The 23,309-nt window shown below is 42.2% G+C and overlaps 1 protein-coding gene across 1 annotated transcript in view; it reads right to left on the bottom strand.

The window, feature by feature from the left end:
• The window catches only part of ANTXR1 (ANTXR cell adhesion molecule 1), a 1,493,128-nt gene that overhangs the window by 602,407 nt on the left and 867,412 nt on the right, over positions 1-23,309 (bottom strand). The gene's annotated exons all lie outside the window — the stretch shown is intronic.

A 23,309-nucleotide genomic window follows, 5' to 3' on the forward strand; every position in this document is an offset into this window, starting at 1 on the left:
AATTAGTCCAAAATGATAAAAAAATCACTGAACCCACAGACATTGCCAACATACTGGCAGACAGGTTCAGTGCAAATTTCTCCTCCTCCCCCAAAGGAGAAATATCTATCCCACCAGAGTCTAGCCTCCCAAACATCTCAGATGCCCAGGTGAGAGCTGCTCTCTCTAAAGCAAAAAACACAGCATCAATCGGACCGGACGGTGTCCCTGGCTGTGTGCTACACGAACTCAATGAGGAACTAAACCCACACATAAGGCTGCTGTTTAATCTTAGCCTTACTACAGGATACATACCCAAAGAATGGCGTACGGCAACTGTGGTCCCACTCCACAAAGGCGGTGCTTCTATGGACCCTGGAAATTACCACCCCATAAGCTTGATGAGCCTTGTCTGCAAAGCTATGGAGAGGATCATAATGGAACTCATAAATAAAGACATTGGGGACCTACAGACACTGGATCCTACCCAATTTGGCTTTGTCAAGGGCAGATCCTGCCTCTTGAACTTGGTCGACTTTTGAAACAGTCACTAAGGCCATTGATGAGGGTAAGGCAGTTCACACAGCCTACCTTGACCTAGCAAAAGCGTTCGACACAATACCCCACTCGGGCATCATAGAAAAGCTCACCAGCTTAGATGTAAACCCATATGTCACAAGATGGGTTGCAAACTGGCTCAAGGACAGAACACACAGGGTTAGAGTTGCTGGTGCCATGTCAGACTCTAAGCCGGTCACGGCGGTGTCCCACAGGGCTCAGTCCTGGGCCCCTCTTGTTCGGCATTTATTTTTCTGAAGTGCAGGCAAACATGGGGGGATTGTGGCTGACAAAATTTGCAGATGACTGCAAACTGGGCACCATAATTGACACTCCATCAGACACAGACATCCTCCAGAAAGGTCTCATAGAAATGGATAACTGGTGCCAGAGCCATGGCCTTAAGCTAAATGCCAAAAAATGTATAGTTATACCCTTTGGGAAAAACAAGGTAACCCCTAATTACCACATAGGTGGTAATCCATTAAACACGGAAGAAGTTATCAGGGACCTGGGGACCCAAGTTGACAGTAACCTCTCTTTTGACACTCACATTGCCAAAGTGGTTAGGAAGACCTTCTACATTGCCCACCTGATCATGAAGGGATTCACATCCAGATCAGGAGAGGTCATTGTACCCTGTACTCTTCACTTATCAGACCAATGATTGAGTACAACGCCCCATTCGAATGTACCTTACCCGACACCTGCAGCAGTTGGAAAGACCCCAAAGTTCCTCACCAAAAGGATAAAGGGGCTCAAACATATGTCATACGATGCCCGACTGAAGAAACTCCAGCTCTATTCATTCGCATACCATCTGCTCAGAGGTGATCTGTGCCTGACATACAAGGCCATGTCCAACCCGGAATTAATGGACATGCTCCACCTCAAAAATCCAAATCCACCAGAGCCACGAGCAAGAGACTTAAACCTCAACACGGATATAAATAGGACGTGCTGGAGGGACAGATTCATCACCCAGAGACTCCCTACACTATGGAACAGAATCCCAGTCCATGTGAGGCAGAGCCCCTCACTGACTCTGTTCAAGAGAAATCTTGACGAGTGGATGGGAGATCGTAGGTTTACCCCGGGAATCATCTCTGTATCACTGCTGGACAGAGGCACAGCAAACTAATGGGTATAGTATTCTCATCCTAAGGGGTGGTGAAAGCCACACACACTCTGGCTAGGCTTATAAATGCCCTAGGGCAGATAGCCTAGTATGAACCTATGAACCTATTAGTGGAGTGGATTAAGACAAAAGTACTTTATACTTAATTTATTTCATTGGTTTTGGTTAACTTGCAAGATTTCCAATAACAGATACCCATGGTATTTCAGATGTGTGAGTTGTGTACTTTTATATTTTATTAGTTAGATTTGTTTATCTTTTTTTTAACCTTGTATTCAACATACTCACTTTGGGTACAGACTGCAGTATCTCATTCTGACTAGACATGTCCCATTACTTTACAGACTAGAGCATTGACTTCCAAAAGATCAGTCAGTTTTAGTGGAACTGGTGGTGCGAGACACGTAATATTATTAAATCAGTGGCTCACTCTTTATTTTACTTAGTTTCAACTGTCTTACACAAAAGAGTTTTGTATTCAGCTATTTCTTTCTGTTGCATGAAGCTTGTGGGACTCATACTACATAAAAATAGGATGTGTACATTTGTTGTGGCATGCATGTGTTTTAACTGTGAATTGCTGTGTTATCCACTGCTTTTATTAATGGCACCTTCCTTGATTTCATCATGTTGTTAATACAGGGTAGAGAAGCTGATCTTTGCTTTACCATGTGCTATAAATATATACATATATGCATGTACTCAAGTAAATTGTGTACGCGAGCGCGCATGTGTGTGTGTGTGTGTGTGTGTGTGTGTGTGTGTGTGTGTGTGTGTGTGTGTGTGTGTGTGTGTGTGTGTGTGTGTCTGTAAGCTGCTTTATCACTAGTGCAGCACAAGGTACCATAACTAGGTTATTGTGTTATGTGAAGTTACCATATCGACCACCCCTTTAAATCTAAGTTGAGGAGAAAACAAAGAACCCCTTCTGCAGCTGTCATCACAAATACAATTGACAGTTTTTAAGTATTTAAACTCAGTTGCCATACTAATCAAATCAGTCTGGCAAAGTATTTAGAAGTTGAAAGCACTTACTAAATTCTGAACAATTAAAATGTTGCATTTGGTTTCAAACTTGCTTTCTTTTATTTTCCACTACTAGAATCAATTTTCGGAGCTGTCAGTTTTCTGACTTGTTTATTTACATTTATGTTGGCTGATAAAAACTCATGGCATTTTTTATCAATGTGTAAAGACCAGCAGAAGGAGAAATGTAATCAACACCACAAATGTAGCAAAAAATGAAATAGAAACAATTCATAAAGACATAGTAGGTGAGTTAAAACAATAATGCGAGAAGGCATATCAAAATAACTTAACAGTTCGTGACCAGTACTGGTATATAAAGTTTGTGTAACTTGCACTCCTATGGAAGATGGGTGTTCTCTGTTTACTAAAGTGGAGTTATAGTATCGATTACATGGTTACTACCACATCTGGACTACAGTGTCTTAAAATGTCAGACTTCCTACCATAACCCCTGAATAAGTATAACATTATCACATGTGTTTTCAGAATGGGGAGTGACAAAGAAATAGAGAACCAATTGCTTTAAACCTGTGCACTCTACTGCTCCAAGATTTAACCAGATAGGCAGGGGGAAAGTACAGTTGTGTACACTTACCATAAATGTAGATGTTTGTGTATTCACTGTTGCAGTCATCACATTTGGGTTATCCCTGCCAGGGTAGCCCTCAGTCGGCCCGAATACCAGAGGCGTAGTATTTCTGCATCAGTTGCTGTCACTTCAGGACTGACGTCAGGTCATCATTAGTATAAAATAAAGCAGCCAACACCATTACAACCGTTTTTCTTGCCCCAACTGTCAAGAGACCCCAAGTGGGAGCCAGTATATGGTGGAAGAACCCCACCAGTAGAAAGTAAATACCAAAAAGTTCCTTGTAAGGAGAGAGAGAGAAAAGGGGGATGGAGGGAGGGAAACCAGGACTGCAACAGTGAATACACTTGAACATCTACATTTATGGTACGTGTACACAACTGTACTATGTTCTTTGTGTTTCACTGTTGCAGTCATCACATTTGGGTTGATTCCCAAAGCTGAGGAAAAGGGTGGAGGCAGTCAATAAGGCTAGGGTCTGGCTAGGATGCCCTGCAAGACTGCAGTGGCAAAGCCTGCCCTAGATTTGGAAAAGATAGGCAGGTGGTAATGCTTGGTGAAGGTGTGAACAGATGTCCATGAAGCAGCTTCCAGGATGCTCCTGGTGGGGACTCCTCTGAGGAAAGCTGCAGAGGTGGAGGCTGCTCTGGTAGAGTGAGTCCTGACCCCCTTACGGGGAGGTTTCCTGTGTTGATTGTAGCAGAAATGGATGCAGTGTGCTATCCATTTGGAAATGGTTTGGTTGGATATGGCTTTGCCCTCTGTTCCTGCAGCAAAGCTGACTAGCAATTGAGCCGTCTTTCTGAATTATTTAGTCCTGTCTAGATAGAATCTGAGCTGTCTGTGCACATCTGGAGAGTGTAGTATCCTTTCTCCCGTGTTTTGTGGGTTAGGGAAAAAGGTGGGCAAATGAATGGATTGGTTGAGAGCCACACTGGACACCACTTTTGGCATGAAGGATGGGTTAGTCCTGAGGGACACCCTGTCAGCATGGAAGATGATGAAGGGCTCTATAGCCATGAGTGTTTGTAGCTCAGATACTCTTCTGGCTGAAGTGATGGCCAGAAGCAGGGCTGTCTTCCAGGAGAGAAACTTTAACTCTGCTGAAGCTGCTGGTTCAAAGTGGGGTAGGGTGAGCTTTTCCAACACAAAGTTTAGATCCTAAGCTGGGGTAGGTGCTCTTCTGGGTGGCTTCAAGTTGCTAGCCCCTCTCAGGAGCTGTTTGATGAGAAGGTGTGAGAAAAGTGGTTGCTCAGTGTTGAACTGAGCAGAGATAGCAGAGGCATGAATTTTAATTGAGGAAAAGGAGAGACCACTGTGTAGTAGGTCATCTAGGTAATCCAGGATGAGAGGTAGGGAGGGCTGTTCTATATCGGCTCCCTTAGCCTGGATCCAGGTGCAGAACCTTTTCCATTTGTCAGCATAAGACTTTCTAGTGGTAGAGTGTCTGGCCTCATGTATAATATCTAGAATGTGTTTACTGAGGTTGGCAGCTTGTTCAGTGGTCAGGGAATAAGCCAGGCTGCCAAATTGAGCATCTGCAATTGGGGATGCATGAATTCTCCTTCCCTCTGGGTCAGGAGGGTTAGGATCTGAGGGAGATGCCATGGTGGCAGAGGGGACAGACTGTGCAACAGTGGGTACCAGTGCTGGCGGGGCCAGTCTGGAGCAATTAGAATTGTCCTCGTTTTTTCCTCCCTTATTTTGAGCAGTACCCTGGAAATGAGAGGTAGTGGGGGAAAAGCACAGACTGAGAGGTTGATCCATTGGAAGGATAGGGCATCCATTTTCCAGGCCCTGCAGTGAGGCTCCCTGGTACAGAACTTGCTGAGTTGATGGTTGGAGTGGGAAGCAAAGATGTCAGCCTTCAGGGTGCCCCATTTTTGAGTTATTAGGGTGAAGGTTCTTTGGTCTAGCTGCCACTCGTGTGGGTCCAGAAGGTTTCTGCTTAAGTTGTCTGCCAGAGAGTTTAGAGAGCCTGGCAGGAATTGTGCTAACAGGTGTAGTTGCATGGCTGAGACTGTGTGCCAAAGGGTCATGGTGAGCCTGCATAGAGGGTAGGAGTGAGTCCCTCCCTGCTTGTTGATCTACTGCATCACAGTGGTGTTGTCTGTTTTGATCAGTACAGCCTCTGTGGAGAGAGGGGGCCTGAAAGCTGTCAATGCGTGCTGAATAGCTAACATCTCTTTTTGGTTGATGTGCAGATGTATTTGATGTGGGCTCCAATGGCCCTGTATGCATCTGCTGTCTAGGTGTGCACCCCAGGCATAGTCTGATGCATCTGTGGTGAGGGTCTGGGCGGCGTGGGGTGGTAAGTGTAGTCCCTTGTTGTGGTTGCATGATGCTGCCCACCATAGAAAATCTTTCCTTAGGCAAGGTATCATAGGTATAAGAGTTTCCAGGTCTTGACATTGTTGACACCAAAGGCTTTTTAGGTACCATTGAAGTTTCCTCATATGCAGTCTGGCATATGGAATGAGTAGAATGCAAGATACCATGAACCCCGGAGCTTGCAGGATTTTCCTTGCTGATAACTGGGGTCTGGTGGCTAGTTGAGAGAAAAAGCTGTCAGATAAGTTTGCTTTTCTAGAGTAAGGAATGCCATCTGGGATGCTGTGTCCAGGCTTGCTCCCAGGAATATAATCTTTTGGATGGGTACTAGTTTGGATTTCTTTTTGTTGATAGTGTACCCTAGGGAGGTCAATAGAGCCTTTACAAAAGCCCGGTGATGAAGCAGCTTTTCCTGACTGTCTGCCTGAATTAGGCAGTTGTCTTAGTATGGGTAAATTTGAATATTTCTTTGTCGGCAAAAAAATAATGGTGGGAGCCAGACATTTTGTGAAAACTCTGGGAGCAGGGGATAAGCCAAAGGGAAGCACAGAGAACTGAAAGTGCAGAGATCCTGCCCTGAAACGTAGATATTTCTTGCATATTCTCTGAATGGGATGTGAAGGTAGGCCTCTTTTAGGTCTAGGGTGAATAACCAAGCATCCAAGGACAGCATAGATAATAGTTGCTGGAGAGTGAGCATTTTGAATGTTGATATCACCAGGAAAGTGTTTAGAATGGATAGATCGAGGATGGGGCGCCAGGTGCCCTCTTTTCTGGGTACCAGGAAGAGCCTGGAGTAGAAACTTTGGCCTATTTGTTCTGCAGGAACATGCTCTATTGCCCTCATAGGGAGCAGGGAAAGGACTTGCTTTTTAGCCTTTGCCCACTGGTTTGGAGGAAGATCTGGAAACCCTTTTGGGGTTGGCAGAGTGTGGAAAGAAAATTTGTATCCTTGGGACACTATGTTGAAGACCCAGCGGTCATTGGTAATGGTGGCCCAGGTGCTTGCATGGAAGGAGAGTTTTCCTCCTAGGGCAAGTACAGGTGGGCAGAGGATGGGGGCGGAAGTGGACAGTCATTGTGAGTTCTTTCCATGAGGGGGTGGCTTAGCACTCCCTGACTTTGAAGTAGAGGAATTCCATTGCTTTGATCTCTTCATTCCCTGTGGCTGTTGTCTGGGGGTTCTGCCTCCCCGGGGTCTGAGCTGAACTGACCTGGAGGGGGCAGGAAAGGACCAGTGCTTGCAGGGGCAATGCCTACTGAACCTGGGTCGCTAAACCTGCAGGAGATCCTTAACTGTTTGCATAGATTTTGCTTTTTCTTCCATCTTTTTTAAGACCTCCGCTGCCTTTAAGACCTCCGCTGCCTTGGTGCCAAATAAGTTGTCTTTGTGCAAGGGTGCATCCAATAACTTGGATTTGACATGGTCTAGCAATGGCTGTTCCTTAAGCCAAACATGCCTTCTAAGGACAGTACTAGTGACTGCTGCTCTGCAAGATGCTTCTAGGGTGTCAAAACCAGTGTGTAAGGTGCGCTTAGTTACTTGACTTGTAGAATGCAGTAACTCTTGTAAATGTTTATTTTCTGCACAAATAGGAAAAGATGACATTTTTTCTTTGAGGAGTTCCATGGTGTGTTGCTAAAATTTTAGCATATGGAATTGACAATTTAGGGCTCTAATAGCAAGAGTAGCAGAAGTGTATACTTTCCCCGTCTGTCTAGTGCTCAGGAATCCCTGTCTGAGGGGGTGGGATTCTTAGTACAGGTTGCTTTAATTCCTTTAGGCCCTTGAGAAATAACCTCAGGGTCAGCAGTAGGATTTTTGAAAAAAAATTTGTGCGAGTCAGGGACTCTGTAGTACCTGTCAGGTTTCCTGGGAGCAGGAGGGAGGGTGTCAGGAGTCAAACTGGATTCCATGAAAACATCATCCACAACATCCAGGACAGGAAGAATGACCAAGGGTCTGTGCTGTGGAAGATCTAAGAATTCCCTGAGTCTCTTTTCAGACTTAGGGTAGTCCTGACATTCCCATTGGAAGTGCTCCCTTAAAGTATGTAGGGTTTCCCCAAAGGAGAAGTCCTTGGGTGGAGAGGCTGAAGGAATGGATTCCTCTGCATCAGAAACCTCATAAGCAGAGAGGGGTTGCATGCCTTCATATTCAGATGCATCAGAGTCATCGAACTCCTGTTCAGATAAAACTACTGGGGACAAATCCCTTTTTCTTTTGAAAGGGGTAGCTTGGCTTCCCCTGATCAGCATTATAAGGTCTTCCACCATTTTAAGCATTTGAGACTGAGGCAAGGAAGCAGATGCCTGAGATTGGGTCATCAGTTTCTTGGGTGTGATTCGTACCCTGGGCCTTAGAAACTCTGTAGTTTTTGAAAGAACGGTAGATGTGATAGAAGTCGGTCTGAGTCGAGAAACGGTAGTGTGAAATACTTCCTCAAAAGCCGGTGCCTGCTCGGCGGCTCCAGACCCATTCAAGTTAGAGACATCCGCAGGATCCTTAGTCGTTGAAGAATTGTGCAGCATACTGGACTCCAAAAGGGTCTCGGTAGCAGCCTGTGAATCTACAAAAATGGGCATCATGGGCTGTAAAAGTGCCTCACTGAGGACTGGAGAGCTAACGACTACCTTAATGGAAGCATTGTCGGAAGGTTTGGACCTGTGCGGTCTGTCTCTGTCTTTATTCTTACTTTTTTTGGAAGATCTGCTGTCGGATAGCTTACTGCAGCCATATCAGAATTCGAGGACTGAGAGTGAAAACATCTAGCTACAATAACGGCCCAACGACATATAGTTCTGGGTGTTGAACAAGGCACAAAAATGGCAGCGAGGGACGTCATGGTCTGGGCCTAAGCAAGTGACAAAGTAAGAATGAAAGACTCGGTGTGGTGTTTGCTTTCCACAGGCGAAACAATTGTTAACTTTTTCTGACATCAGTTAGAGCAAGAAAAAAGGATCCCCAACGGGGTACTTAGCTTTAGAAGACTTCAGCTTCAGTTCAGAAAATGAAAACTCAGGTAGTGGCTGACCGGCACTCATGCGAACTGCTGCTTCTTCAGGCTCCTCAGCAAGAAAGACGGATGTAATGACATTGGCTGCCTTACTTTATAATGATATATGATCTGATGTCAGTCCTGAAGCGACAGCAGCCTACGCAGAAATACTATGCCTCTGGTATTCGAGCTGACTGAGGGCTACTATGGAAGGGATAACCCAAATGTGATGACTGCAACAGTGAAACACAAAGAATATCTGGTCCCTCACTGAAACTAGTTCATAGACAACCATGTGTACATTAAATAAGTAAAACAAAAAACAAACAAACAAAAAGAGATCACTGCAGTGGTGAACCACATCTGTATACTAATATAGAACCACAGTGAAAAAAAACTACAGATCCTGTTAAAGCTGAGAATAATCAATTTATTTAAAAATTATACAATGCTTTCAGATCAATGTCCTTCATCAGTTTAAGCCCAGAAAGTCTGTATTTTTTTTCACCACATCAAGTAAGTGTTATAATTTTCAATTAAAACTCATTCAGGCTTTATTCTATCATGTCAATCATTCCAAATACAAACTAAATACAGAGATTACATTTACATCTGATATGCAGTGTATTCTTTGATAAACAGATTCCCTTTCCCTCAAAGTGTATTCTGTGCCCCTCAGGTTGCAGGAGATAGCTCCCCCCCCTCACTGTGCCAAAAAGGCAGAAAATATATTGAATTGTTATAATAGTAATTTTTAAAAATGTATTATAAATTTAAACAAAGAATGCATAATTCCTTCAAAAGGGAATCAATGAGAAGCCTAGAAATGTTCTTAATCACTCAGGTCTACAGTTTGGATCTCCATGTTTTTACTTTCCTTTAAAAATGCTTTACAGAAAATCTAACGATGTTGTTGTAAATATTTATAAAATCAGCTAATGCAGTTTTCAGTTAATCATCACTGTTTACTATAGACTCAAGTTCTTAAGCACATATTCATTTGACTGTATGAAAAACAACTTTACCTAGATGTATTTCTACTTCCCATGAATAATGCTGTAAAAGATAATTTATACTTCCATGTAGTTCATGCAAATAGAATTTTTTTTTGTTTAGTAACTGTCCATGCTCAACTGAAGGGATCTAAATGAATTACTACTTGGAAAGACAAACAATCTCTAATTTATAAATCTGTTCTGAAAACTAAAATAAAATGTATTCCTTTGGTACAGATTTCTTACTCTTTCATTATAACTCTCGAAAGATTTACAAACCTAGTTTGCCAGATAACTTCTAGTCATGATTATGTATCAATGACTCTAAACACAATTTAATTTTATTATACATTACTTTATGATCTTATGTCATAATATTCTGTTTAGTTTAAGGCATTTTAGAAGAAATACCTGGCAATCTACTACTGTTCTCCCCTTTGACTTATAAACTGTGTAGATGGAGATCACACTAGGAGTCTGTTGCAACTCGAGAGAGATGGCTTATACATGCACATTACCAGATGTACCATGTACATTCTTTTTGTTGGAATTACACAGTTTGCAGTAATATAATTATTTTCTATGCAGTCTTAAAGACACCTTAATTCAGTCTGTAGTTTCACTGGCTTTATAATGTAGGTCGTTATAGGCATAATGTACAATTTTGTACTCATGGGACAGGCATGATATTAAAGTAGCTAAAATGCATTTCTAAGAAACCTTACCTTAATTCTCTTAGCAGGGACTTTCAGTTCATATTTGTTTACCTACGATACCTGATGATGTTTTCTCTGTTTTGTATGTCCAACATGTTTCACTAGTTGCTACATGAATATCAACTGTTTTATGCTTCTCACTTCAGCAGCATAACATATTGCATCCCTGGTTTATGGAGTTTGCAGTTTTTCTCATGCACATCTCTTGCTTGGCACTGTGGTGTGAGTTTGTTAATTATAGTAAGGTCTGTAATCTAGTAAGAAAGAACCAAAGCCTAATCAGGCATTGTGCTACACCTTTTAGTAAGGTGTGTCTGTATGCATTCAGTTTGTTGCATGTAATAATACCGCGGCACTCACTAATACTATGCAGTAATAATACTGAGGCACTCCCTAATGCTACGCAGTAATAATACTGAGGCACTCACTAATGCTATTCTGTAATAATACTGAGATACTAATGCTATGCAGTAATAATACTGAGACACTCATTAATACTATGCAGTAGTAATACTGAGGCACTCACAAATACTATGCAGTAATACTGAGGCACTCAGCTGTAGATTATTCACAGAAGAAATACTTCATTTTTATTTTCTCACACACACACACACACACACACACACACACACACACACACACACACACACACACACACACCACTTATCTTTTACATAAATTAACAAAGAGCATAATTCATTTTTATAATTTATTTAAATAAATAAGCTTTGCCTGAAAGAGTTACATTATTTTATTAAAGGTTTTATGTATAGACTGCAGTACAAAAGGGACATTTGGAGCAAAGACTTAAGGAAAGTTATTCAATGAAATATATCATAAATATTAACATTTAGCCAAATTGACTTCATAGGTTCATAGGTAAATACTAGGTAGATGATCTTGTGGGCCATTTTAAGCCTTGCCAATTTCCTTTATTGCTTGAAATAACTTTTCCCATTTGATTATAGATTGGTCTTACCTGTTCAATGGTTGATAATTATATATTACCTGTAATGAGACAGACAGGTAATTTGAGAGGATCCATGCATGGGATATAGCATTTAGGAGCTGTTTCTGTCCATTAGCACTACAGGAGCTGTCCTGGAGTAAAGTTTCCATTTCCTGTATATAGATCTAATTTGTGCATGAAGATGGACAGGAATAAACTTTTTTTTATATGGATGGAGAGTGTGCTCCATAGCAGAAATATCCTCTGCGAGATATACTTCCCCATCCAAACCATTATGGTGACGTTGCAGTACAGATTTAGATCCAAAGACCAAGTATTTCTGATGCCATTTGACTTTCTGAAGTCAAGGAAATCCATTAGTAATAGGTCAGAGGATGCCTTGTATGGCAGACACAGATCACCTTTTAGCAGTCTGTAAGATACTGATTATAGTGACAGGGCTTTAAGACTCGTGTAATTTTTTGAGTAAATTAACTACAGATCTTTGTAAAGATTATACATTTTTTTTAACATGAGAAATTATTGATTTGTTGCACAGTATTCCACATCAGGGGGGATTGAATCTTTTTTTGAGATGCCCTTATACAATACCAGTTACTTGGAACTGAGAGTTATAGGTTCCCTATTATGTTGTCGAACTTTTAAAAGTTCAAACTTTATATGGTTGGACCCATATGTTTGAACTTTTAAAAGTTTGAACGTGTTAACGGATATCTTTTTTCAGTGTAGAAAGGAAGATTTCCCTTTCCTGCTCTGTAGTGCGGTCTTGGAGTTGGTATATTTAAAGAGCGGGGGGTGCAGCCTCTCATGTGGGGGGTGCAGGGGGCTTGTCCCCCTGCTTACAACCGTTTAGGTAGGTTATTTTTGTTTTTTATTTTTTTTGTGTTGTTTTTGAAATTTTAAAAGTTCAAACATATGGGTTCGACCATATAGCGTTCAAACTTTTAAAGTTTCGATAACGTAATATGAAGTCGAGTTATAATGGACTTAATGGAGATGGTTCTAGAAAATAATTTTGTATTTTTTGAAGGGAGATTTTATACACAGGTGAAAGTGGTTGCTAAGGGGGCAGCTTGTGCCCCCTTCTACATAACCTAATTATGTTGACATGGGAAAAGACTCGAGCATTGTCATCATTTTTTCACAATAGTTGCAAACTTTGTCGTTACCTGGATGACATATTTATAATTTGGAAAGATGAAGTAGTAGATATAAGATTTATGGATCACAAATAGTACTAACTTTTAAAGTTTATCCATAAATACTCTTTCTGGGTGGCACATTTTTTGGATGTTAAGATACTTAAATGATTTATAGGAAGAATACTTTTTTCTAACTATCCTTTACATTACACAAGCAGCCACACCATGCATTGTAAGAAAAAAGTACAGTTTTGTACCTACCATAAATGTAGATGTTCGAGTGTTCACCCTGCTGCAGTCATCACACTTGGGTTATCCTGCCGTCAGGCGGTCCCGCAGTCGGCCTGAGTTCCAAAGTCTTGGTCCGGCGTCGGTTGCTGTCACTTCTTCCCTGACGTCAGTGCACCAGGGGTATATAAGAGGCATCCGATGCCATTTTCTTCAGTTTTTCTTGCCCCAGATGTCAGGTGCCCCCAATAGGTAGGCAATATATATATTGCTATATAAAAATGTACATATAAAAATAAAACAATATCTTCAGGCACAAGCAAATACACCACAGAGGTTGTATAGGACAGAGTGGTATAGATAAGTCTAGCTAGTTCAGAGGGGATGGAGGGAGGGTAACCTGGACTGCAGCAGGGTGAGCACTCGAACATCTACATTTATGGTAGGTACAAAACTGTACTATGTTCATCATGTTACCCTGCTGCAGTCATCACACTTGGGTTGAATCCCAAAGCTAAGGATGGGTGGTGGAGTTAAACAGGGTTAGAAGAAGCTAGTAGGTCCTGCAAAACTGCAGTGGCAAAACCAGCTCTAGTCTTAGAATATAGAGGTAAGTGATAGTGTTTGGTGAAGGTGTGCACTGAACTCCAAGTTGCAGCTTCCAGAATATCCTTGGTTGGCACCCCCCTGAGAAAGGCTGCTGATGTAGCTGTAGCCCTGGTGGAGTGGGACCTAATGTTAGCAGGTACCGGTTTCCCATGACGCATGTAGCAGAAACATATGCAATGTCCTATCCATTTTGAAATGGTCTGTTTTGAGATAGCTTTTCCTTGGGATCCTGCAGCATAGGCTACAAAGAGCTGGTCAGATTTTCTGAAAGCCTTAGTTTTATCCAAGTAGTAATGTAATTGCCTGTGAATGTCCAAAGAGTGCAGGAGTCTTTCTCCTTTGTTCTGGGGATTTGGGAAAAAGGTGGGCAAATGAATGGTTTGGTTTAGGGCCACACTGGATACCACCTTTGGCATAAAGTAAGGGTTAGTTCATAGAGAGACTCTGTCTTGATGAAAAATGATGAAAGGCTCCACTGCCATTAGTGCCTGTAGCTCTGAGACTCTTCTAGCTGAAGTTATTGCTAGTAGCAGGGCAGTTTTCCATGAAAGAAATTTTAAATCAGCTGAAAAAGCTGATTCAAAGGGCAGCAGTGTAAGCTTTTCCAGAACAAAGTTGAGATCCCAAGTAGGTGTTGGTGCTCTCCTGGGCGGTCTTATGTTCTTAGCCTCTCTGAGGTACTGTCTTAGGAGTGGATGTGAGAATAAAGGAGGATCCGTGTTGTAATGAGCTGAAATTGCTGAGGTGTGGGTCTTAATAGATGAAAAGGAAAGTCCTTTGTGCAACATCTCAGTTAAATATTGTAGAATCTGAGGAATGTTTGGATCAAGGGGATTTTGGCCTTTAGCCTGGCTCCAGGCACAAAATCTTTTCCATTTGTCTGAATAGGTTTTCCTGGTGCTGGGCCTCCTGGCCTCCAGAATGACATCCATAACAGCTTTGGATAGAGGTGTTGGCTGGTTGTTTAGGTAATTTGCCATGCAGCCAGGTTTAAAGTCTTGAGTTGGCTGTGTAGAATCTGATTGTCTCGCTGGGTGAGCAGGTGAGGAATTTGTGGTAAAATCCATGGTGGGCCGTGGGCCATGTTCCTTAGAATTGGATACCAGTGCTGGCGTGGCCAGTCTGGTGCAATGAGGATCATTTGTGGCCTCTCTAATCTGACTTTCAGCAGTACTTTTGCTAGAATAGGCAGTGGAGGAAAGGCATACACTGTTAATGTTTTCCAACTGAATGAGAGGGCGTCCACTTTCCAAGCTTGTGGGTGGAATGTCCTTGTGCAAAATTTTTGAAGCTGGTAGTTTTGGGGGTTGGCAAACAGATCTATGTCTGGGCGTCCCCATTTTTGAGTTATCATTGCAAATACTTGTGGATTTAGTTTCCACTTGTGGGGATCCATGATGTTTCTGCTTAGGTCGTCTGCCAATGTGTTTTTCTTTCCTGGCAGGAATTGTGCTTGTAGTTGAACTTGGTAAGACAGTGCTGTGTTCCACAAGGTCATTGCTTGCCTGCATAGAGGTTAGGAATGTGTGCCCCCTTGCTTGTTTATGTACCACATTACTGTGGTATTGTCCGTCTTTATTATTAGTTGTCCTGGGTGTAAGAGGTCCTTGAAAGCTGTTAGGGCATTCTGTACTGCTAGCATTTCTTTTTGATTGATATACAGATGCCTTTGAGCTGTAGTCCATTTGCCCTGAATGCACTGTCCTGCCATGTGTGCTCCCCAGGCATAGTCCGATGCATCTGTTGTCATAGTTTGCCTGGCTGTGGGTAAGGTGAAAAGCTGACCCTTGTTGAGGTGACATGCCTGTGCCCACCATAGAAACTCCTGTTGAAGGCAGGGAATGAGTGGCATCATTGTTTCCAAGCTGTGGCTGTGCTGAGTCCATACGCTTTTCAGGCACCATTGTAATTTCCTCATATGCAGTTTTGCAAATGGTATTAGTAGTATGCAAGATGCCATGAATCCCAAGGCCTGCAGAATTTTTCTTGCAGGGAGTTGGGTCTTTGTTGCCATTATTTTGAAGTATTGAGTCAGCTGTTGTTGCTCATCTGGCGTGAGATAAGCCATCTGGGCCGTTGTATTCAAGCTGGCACCGAGGAATATTATGTTTTGTGAGGGCACTAGTTTTGATTTCTTTTCGTTTACTGTGTACCCTAGGCAACATAGAAGGTGTTTGACAAATGAAATGCTTTAAGAAAATGTCCTTGCTTTCTGCTTGAATAAGGCAGTCGTCCAGTTATGGGTATATTTGAATTCCTCTTTGTCTGCAGTATGCAATTACTGGTGCCAGGCATTTTGTGAAGACCCTGGGTGCAGTAGATAAGCCAAAGGGCATTGCAGAGAATTGATAATGGGTTGAACCTGCAATGAAGCGGTGGTATCTTCTGCAATTTTGACCGATAGGGACATGCAGGTATGCCTCCTTGAGGTCCAACGTTACTAGCCAAGCATTCTTGCCCAGCATGGGAAGAAGCTGCTGTAGTGTTAGCATCTTGAATTTTGGTACTTGCAGATATGTGTTCAGAATTGAAAGATCCAGAATGGGTCTCCATGCTTTGTCCTTTCTTGGGACTAGAAAGAGTCTTGAGTAAAATCCTTGTCCTTGCTCCTGTGTAGGTACCTGTTGAATGGCTCTCATGTCCATGAGAGCTGTAATTTGTTTTTGTGCCTCTGCCCATTGATTTGGTGGCAGGTTTGGCATTCCTTTTATCCTTGGAAATATATGAAAGTGGAATCTGTATCCTTGTGAGACAATGTTTAGGAACCATTGGTCTTTGGTGATGTGCCAGTTGTCTGCAAAAAATGCTAATTTTCCTCCCAAGGGAGCTACCAAGAGAGATTTGCTTGGTAGTTTGAGGGTTGAGTCATTGTGTTTGTCTTCTGCTAGCTTGAGGCCTGTCTTCTCCTTTCTGGGTAGCAGTACCCCATTGGCGAGGTTTGTAAGGGCCTTGTGACTGACCTCTGCCCCTTGGGCGTCTGTATTTGCCCCTCTGTGATCTGTCAGAAGCTGGAAAGGACCAGTTTTTTGTTGGCCAATTTCTGCTGAAACGAGGGGGTTGTACCTGTAAAAAATCCTTGACCGTCTGCATAGACTTTGCCTTATCCTCCATTTTCTTTAAAACCTCTTCTGCTTTGACACCAAATAATACATCCTGCTGTAAAGGTGCATCCAATAATTTTGCTTTAACATGATCAGGTAGGGTTTGTTCTTTTAACCAAGCATGTCTACGTATGACAGACCCAGTAACAGCTGCTCTACAGGAAGCTTCCAATGAATCAAATACAAATTGTAAAGTATGTTTGCCCACCTGTTCAGCTGCATGCAACAGATCCTGCATTTCCTTGAATTCAGACTGTTCAGAATGTGTGCTCATTTTTTGTTTTAATTGAGACATTAGGAATTGCTGATATTTCAGCATGTAAAACTGACAATTGAATGCTCTCATAGCCAGAGTAGCTGAGGTGTATATCTTCTTTCCCCATCTGTCTAGGGCTCTGGAATCCCTTTCAGAGGGCACAGGATTTTTAGCCATAGAAGCTTTAGCCCCTTTGGGACCCTGGGAAATTGTTTCTGGGTCAGCCACAGGGCTTTTATAAAGGAATTTGTGTGAGTCTGGTACTCTGTAGTACCTGTCTGGTTTGGCTGGAGCAGGAGGTAGAGAGTCTGGATTTAGACTAGACTCCAAGTAAACATCATCCACAATGTCTAAAACTGGAGGGATAGCAAGTGGTCTGTGCTGGGGTAGTAAAAGGAACTCTCGGAGCCTTTTCTTAGAATCAGAGTAGTCCTGGCCTTCCCAGTGGAAATGTTCCCTCATGGTATGTAAAGTTTCCCCAAAGGAGTAGTCTTCAGGGGGAGATGCTGAGGGAATAGAGTCTTCAGCATCAGAGTCTTCATAAGGGGGAAAAGCGTAATCCTGTTCCTCAGAAGAATCTGAGGAAATAGAAACCTGGTCAGAGGAAGCATAATCCTCCTCTTGTCTTGGTCTTTTATCTGGAGGGGGGTGGGAATCCCTGATTAGGGTAATCAAATCTTCAGCCATCTTAAGCATCTGTTTCTTAGGCATGGGGCCTTGAACTGGAGACTGATGTACAGTCTTTTTTGGTTTTAATGGAGCTTTAAGCTTAGCATAAGATTTAATGTGAGTATAGTCGGTCTGAAGACACCTTCTGCAACCGAAGGTGTTTCTACTGCACTGGGATCTCCTCCTGCTCCGGTGTCAGAAGGGCCTAATGAAGATGGCTGCAATGGCCTAGTACACTCCGCTTGAGAATCCAAAGCTGTCTGGGGTTCCAATTCTGCGGTCGTCAGGGGCTGCGTAGGCACCTCACTAAAAACCGGAGAACCGGCAACAGGCCCAGCAGAGGCCTCGGAGTCTGGCTTGTTGCTAGGCTGCCTGTCCTTATCCTTGTATTTTTTGTGCATGCTGGTCATCGGCTGCTCCGATGGCATGATATAATTAAATTTCCAACCAAAGTAATGTGCGAAGTCAAAACGGCATTTGATAGTTTGTTTATTAAACCTAGCACAAAACCGACAACCTGTGACGTCGTGGTCTGGGCCTAGGCAAGGAATACAATAAGAATGGAAGTCCTTATGAGGTATTTGCTTCCCACAAGAAATGCAATTGTTAACTTTTTCTGACATCGGACTGAGGCAAGAAAAGGTTCCCCAATGGGGTACTTAGCTTTATTGAAGACTTCGGACTGAAATTCGATTAGAAAATCTCAGGTGCCGGCCGACCGGCACTTGCGAACTGCTGCTGCTTCTGCTTCAGGCACCGCGCGGCAAGAAAGACTGAAGAAAATGGCATCGGATGCCTCTTGTATACCCCTGGTGCACTGACGTCAGGGAAGAAGCGACAGCAACCGACGCAGGACCAAGACTTTGAAACTCAAGCCGACTGCGGGACCGCCTGATGGCAGGATAACCCAAGTGTGATGACTGCAGCAGGGTAACACGATGAACATCTTAAAGGACAGTATATTAGAGCCACCAGAATGGTTTCTACGGATGAAAAGTTTATGACAGAACTGAAGTTTATGTCTGATATATTTCTAGAAAGAGGAATTTCCTTCTATGTATACAGGAAGTAGTAGTTAGGGGTAGAGGGGTGAGATACATTCCCTTACTAAGAGTTGTCTGGGAGCAAACATGGAAAGAACTTTTTCCCACCAAGATGCTCTCCAATTTCATCAATTCTGTGGTTATTAAATATAAAGAAGCAGTTACACTAGTTAAGCAGGTCATAAGAGAGAAGTGGGCTATACTGAAATGTGATGATGGTATCCTCTGCGAGATATACCTGTCCCTCCAAACCATTAAGTTGAAGATGCAGTACAGGTTTAGATCTCTAGGCCGAGTGTTTCTGATGCCATTTAACTTGCTGATGTGCAGTATATCCATCAGTAATAGGTCAGGAGATTCCTTGTATGCCCGACACAGATCACCTCTTAGCAGTCTGTAAGATACCAAGTATAGTGACAGGATTTTGAGTCAGCCCATTTAGGACATGTTTTTTAGGCCTTGTATCTTTTTAGTAAGGTATCTCTGTGGGCATTTCAATTGTTGCATGTGTCTGGATGGATACATGCCAAAGGGGGCATTATATACAATGACTGGCCCAATGAGAGTTGGGTAAAAGGGGATAAAGGCATCCTTAGATTTAGATGCAATCCCTTTGTTTATAAGCTGTGCAATATAGAAGGACTTTCATACAACATTGGACATGTTAGTTAAAAGTTAGGTCACTGTCCACATAAGTTCCTAAACAAATGGGCCAACTCTTAGGGGTGTATTGTCAATATGGTAGTTCCCTGGGGTAGATGACTTTCCAAAGGAAACAATAATGCATTTTTTGGCATTTAGTTTCAGTCCACGATTTTGGCACCAGTTATATATTTGGGGCAACTCTTCCTGCAGGATGGCTAAGTCATTTGCGGATTCAATCACTGCTCGTAGCTTACAGTCATATGCAAATTTAGTCAGCCAGAGACTTTTGGTATTGGCTTTTACTTCAGAAAAGTAGTTTCCAAACAGGAGAGTTTCCAACACAGAATCCTGGTGGACTCCATTGCTGACCGGTCACTTTGTGGTGGTAACTTTCCATATTTTGATTATCTGCATCCTATCTGTGAGCCAGTTGGCAACTTAGTGGGTGGCACAGGGATTTATTCCTAGTTTATTTAGATTTCCTACTATGTCAAAGTGGGGAATTGTATCAAAAGTTTTGGTCAGGTCTAGATATGCCTTCATCCATTGTTTGGTGACTTTTTCAAAGAAATCCACCAGGTTGAGTAAGCATGACCTGTCCATGACTAATCTAAACTGAGATGAGTATGTTGTTTGCAGGTTCCCTATATCCTGATTCATTAATTCCATAATAAATCTTTCCATGGCTTTATATATGAAACTGGTCAGACTTATGGGTCTGTAATTGCCTGGGTCTGTGGAAGGTCTTCCCTTATGAAGGGGAATGACTATAGCTTTTTTCTCCACTCACTTGGTACAAAACATGTATCGAGGCTGAGCTTGAACCATGTTGTTAGGGGTGTGGCTAAATCATACTTTATGCAATTTAAGATGCAGCCAGGGATATTGTCAGGACCCATCAATGCAATATTTTTAGCTTTTGATAACACTTTTAGCACTTGGTCTTGTGTGGTAACTGGAGGTGACCCAATAGCAGGTGTATCTTGAGAGAGACATGGAGGGGGAGTGATAAAGTTATAACTAAAATTATGAGCCAGTAGGTTCACTACATCTTCAGCCTCAGTGTAGGTAACATTATTAACAATCAACTCACCACATAGCTGCATTGTGCTTTTGAGATTACGAATATAACTAAAAAAAATGCCTTGTGATTTTCTTTTTCTTGAGTAGTTATTTTACCCTCAAACTTGTCTTTAGTGGATTTTATTAAGCTTCTGCATTGTTTGCTTATTTTACTGACAAGGGCTCTAACATTCTGGGAATGTATCTTCTTAGTTTTGGTCAGAATTATTTTCCTTTTAGTATAAAGCTTGTTGATAAATTATGGGTCCACCATGTGGGCTTGTTCTGAGGTTTGCCCCGTACTTGTTCCTGTGGGATATAGATAAAGCTAACACAGCTGTTTACATGCTGGTATAGTGTGCTGGTGTATGCTTCTGCATATTCAGTGGAGCTAATTGGCTTTGGTGGGGATTTGGAGCTTGCCAATGTGTCACTTAAGAGTAGGTAGTTTGTCTTAAAGAAACTTCTAAAGGTACCTTGGGTGGAAGGGATCATTGCTTTCGGTTTTATTTTGAAGGAAACTGCTTTATGGTCAGACCTAAAAAGTGATGAAGATATGCAAGTGAGGTGCAATATGCTTCCATATTAGTATGGAGAAGATTTAAGATGTTATTTCCCTGATGAGCACTCTGACTAATTGTTCCAGGTCATTTGTTTTGATAAAGTCCAGGAATCTCTGGGCTTGTGCATTAGTGGTGTTATAGGTTTCCCATTCTATAGCTCGATAGTTTAGATCACTTAGGAAATAGTATTGGGTTTAATACTGAGTGATTCTAGTTCCTGTACATATGAGTTGTGCCCTTCTTTTCTCATAGAGGGAGTTGTATAGTTAGCTAATATATTCAGCTTCCTGATGGTTGTTTGGACATGAAGAAGCTCTAGTGTATTATGCTGCTTTATCATCTTTGATGTGGGTCTCTTCTGGATGTAGATTGAGATACCTCTACTTTTTTCCTTTCCTGTGAAGTAGCTGGGCTAAATGTGTGTTATAGTGCTGAACAGCTGGAGTGCTCTCCACTGTTTTAAACCATGTCTCAGTCACTTCACAGACAGTGTCCCCCCAGGGTGAGAAGGGATTGTAAGACTGTAAGGAGTGGAGTTTCTTGTTTAGATTCCTAGCATTAATTAATAGTACCTTCATATTGCTTGTTTTGTTATGTTGGTAAGTTTATCAGGTTAGCATTACCTAAAAAGAGTACTATGGGGGTGGCCAGTGTCTTAGCCAATAACCAAACCATAGAGGGGACATATACAGGCCAACCCTGGTGAAGCAGCATGGTGCATTGATCATGTCCACCCAGGCTGATAAATATTAGACCCCATTTGAATTACACCACAAACTAAGCCAGTTATTAAGTCAGTAATTTTTTGCTCATATACTGGTATCATCCTTGGTGATGGTAGAATGCTGTTTAATGCTAGGCTCATACCTGCCTTGAGCACACAGTCTGACAGCTCCATCATGTCTCTTTTCATATAGTCCAGGGATGTACACCTCAAGTCGACACCAGCATGAACTATGAGAGTCATACAGGTAATTGTTGTTCAAGGACTTGAGTACATGTGTGATCTGACAGATCCTGGCACAAGACCAGCAACTAACCATCACGCTTTCCTTGCTCAGCCTGGTAACAGGCACATCTGTGTCTTACAATGGAGTTACCTATTAGAAGAATGTTTGGTTGTGTTGATGCCTGCCTTATGGACTCGGCATCTGTGACTGTGGGACTCCTTGTGCTATGAGGAAGCAGGCTTAATTTGCTTAGTGTGCTTTGTGCCTGTGTTGTGTTTTGAAGGTCTTTGACATTTATGCAAGTTAATCTTTAGAACCACAGCATATTATAGATTATGTATATTGTGATGGCCTTGAAAAGGTGTGATGTGTGGTGTACTGTTGAAAATGTTGATGTCTGAGTTTACTGTGTGAGATTTTTTGCCTTGAAGGATATTATATATGTACATCTCTCACACACTGTGTTATGCTGTTTGAGTAAGAGATGATTATCAGACAGCATGAGACAATTCTTACACTGTCTCAAGATACCCATCTCAATCAGACTAGCTAGAGAAATTATGGGGACGTGCTGGTCCATGATACCAAAAGGAAAGACTCTGGGGGCAGGAGTAATTATAACTGCTTGGAGTTCAGTTTTAGAATAATGTTTGGGTGGACTTGCTACTCAGTATTTTCAATTTCAGTACAAAACTAGCCTGGAAACCTCCTGTAATCTAATAATAGTAAAAAAAAAACTCACTAATTTGATGATAAAAATCAGTGCATGCAGGATCAGTACACTCAATACTAAGCATTTTTTTTATCAAAGGTCTTTTAGGCTGGTGAGTAGTTTAACTGGAGAGACTTTTAAATGATACTTATTTGCTTATTGTCAACAGCCAATAAACAGGGAAAGGGAGGGAATTATATTGTCAAATTATCATAAGTGGCAGGCTACAATTAGGTTTAAGAACACAGGTACAACAGTGTGAGTGTGTGTGTGTGGGGGGGGTAATTACACCCTTAGCTCTGAACTGACTGATCTGAAACTGTCAGACAATACAAAGACAAGTCCTGAACTAGCCTGACATACTCAGTTCATAAGAATGAAAAGTACAGCTGTGTACACTTACCATAAATGTAGATGTTCGTGTGTATTCACTGTTGCAGTCATCACACTTGGGTTATCTGCCTGCAGTAGCCTTCAGTGGGCCCAAATATCAGAGACTTAGTATTTCTGCATTGGATGCTGTCACTCCAGGACTGACGTCAGGTCATCAGGGGTATAAAAACAGGCAGCCAACACCATTACATCAGTTTTTCTTGCCCCAAATATCAGGAGCCCTCCCAAATAGGGAGGTACGTTATGGTGGGGAAAACACCACCAGTAAAAAGTAAATACCAATACCCCTGAAAGGGGTGAATAATAGCCATAGAGAGAAGGGAGATAGAGAGAGAGAGAAAAACCAGGGGACTGGAGGGAGGGAAACCAGGACTGCAACAGTGAATACATTCGAACATCTACATTTATGGTAAGTGTACACAACTGTACTATGTTCTTCGTATTTCACTGTTGCAGTCATCACACTTGGGTTGATTCCCAAAGCTGAAGAAGGGTGGAGGAGTCAAGAAGAGTTAGGGCTGGCTAGTATGCCTTGCAGGATTGCTGTTGTGAAACCTGCCCTGGATTTGGCAAAGATAGGCAGGTGGTAATGCTTGGTGAAGGTATGTACTGAACTCCAGATAGCAGCTTCC

This window comes from Protopterus annectens, chromosome 9.part0, assembly GCF_019279795.1.
Source record: "Protopterus annectens isolate FY-2018-M chromosome 9.part0, PAN1.0, whole genome shotgun sequence".
Classification (NCBI taxonomy): Eukaryota; Metazoa; Chordata; order Ceratodontiformes; family Protopteridae; genus Protopterus; species Protopterus annectens.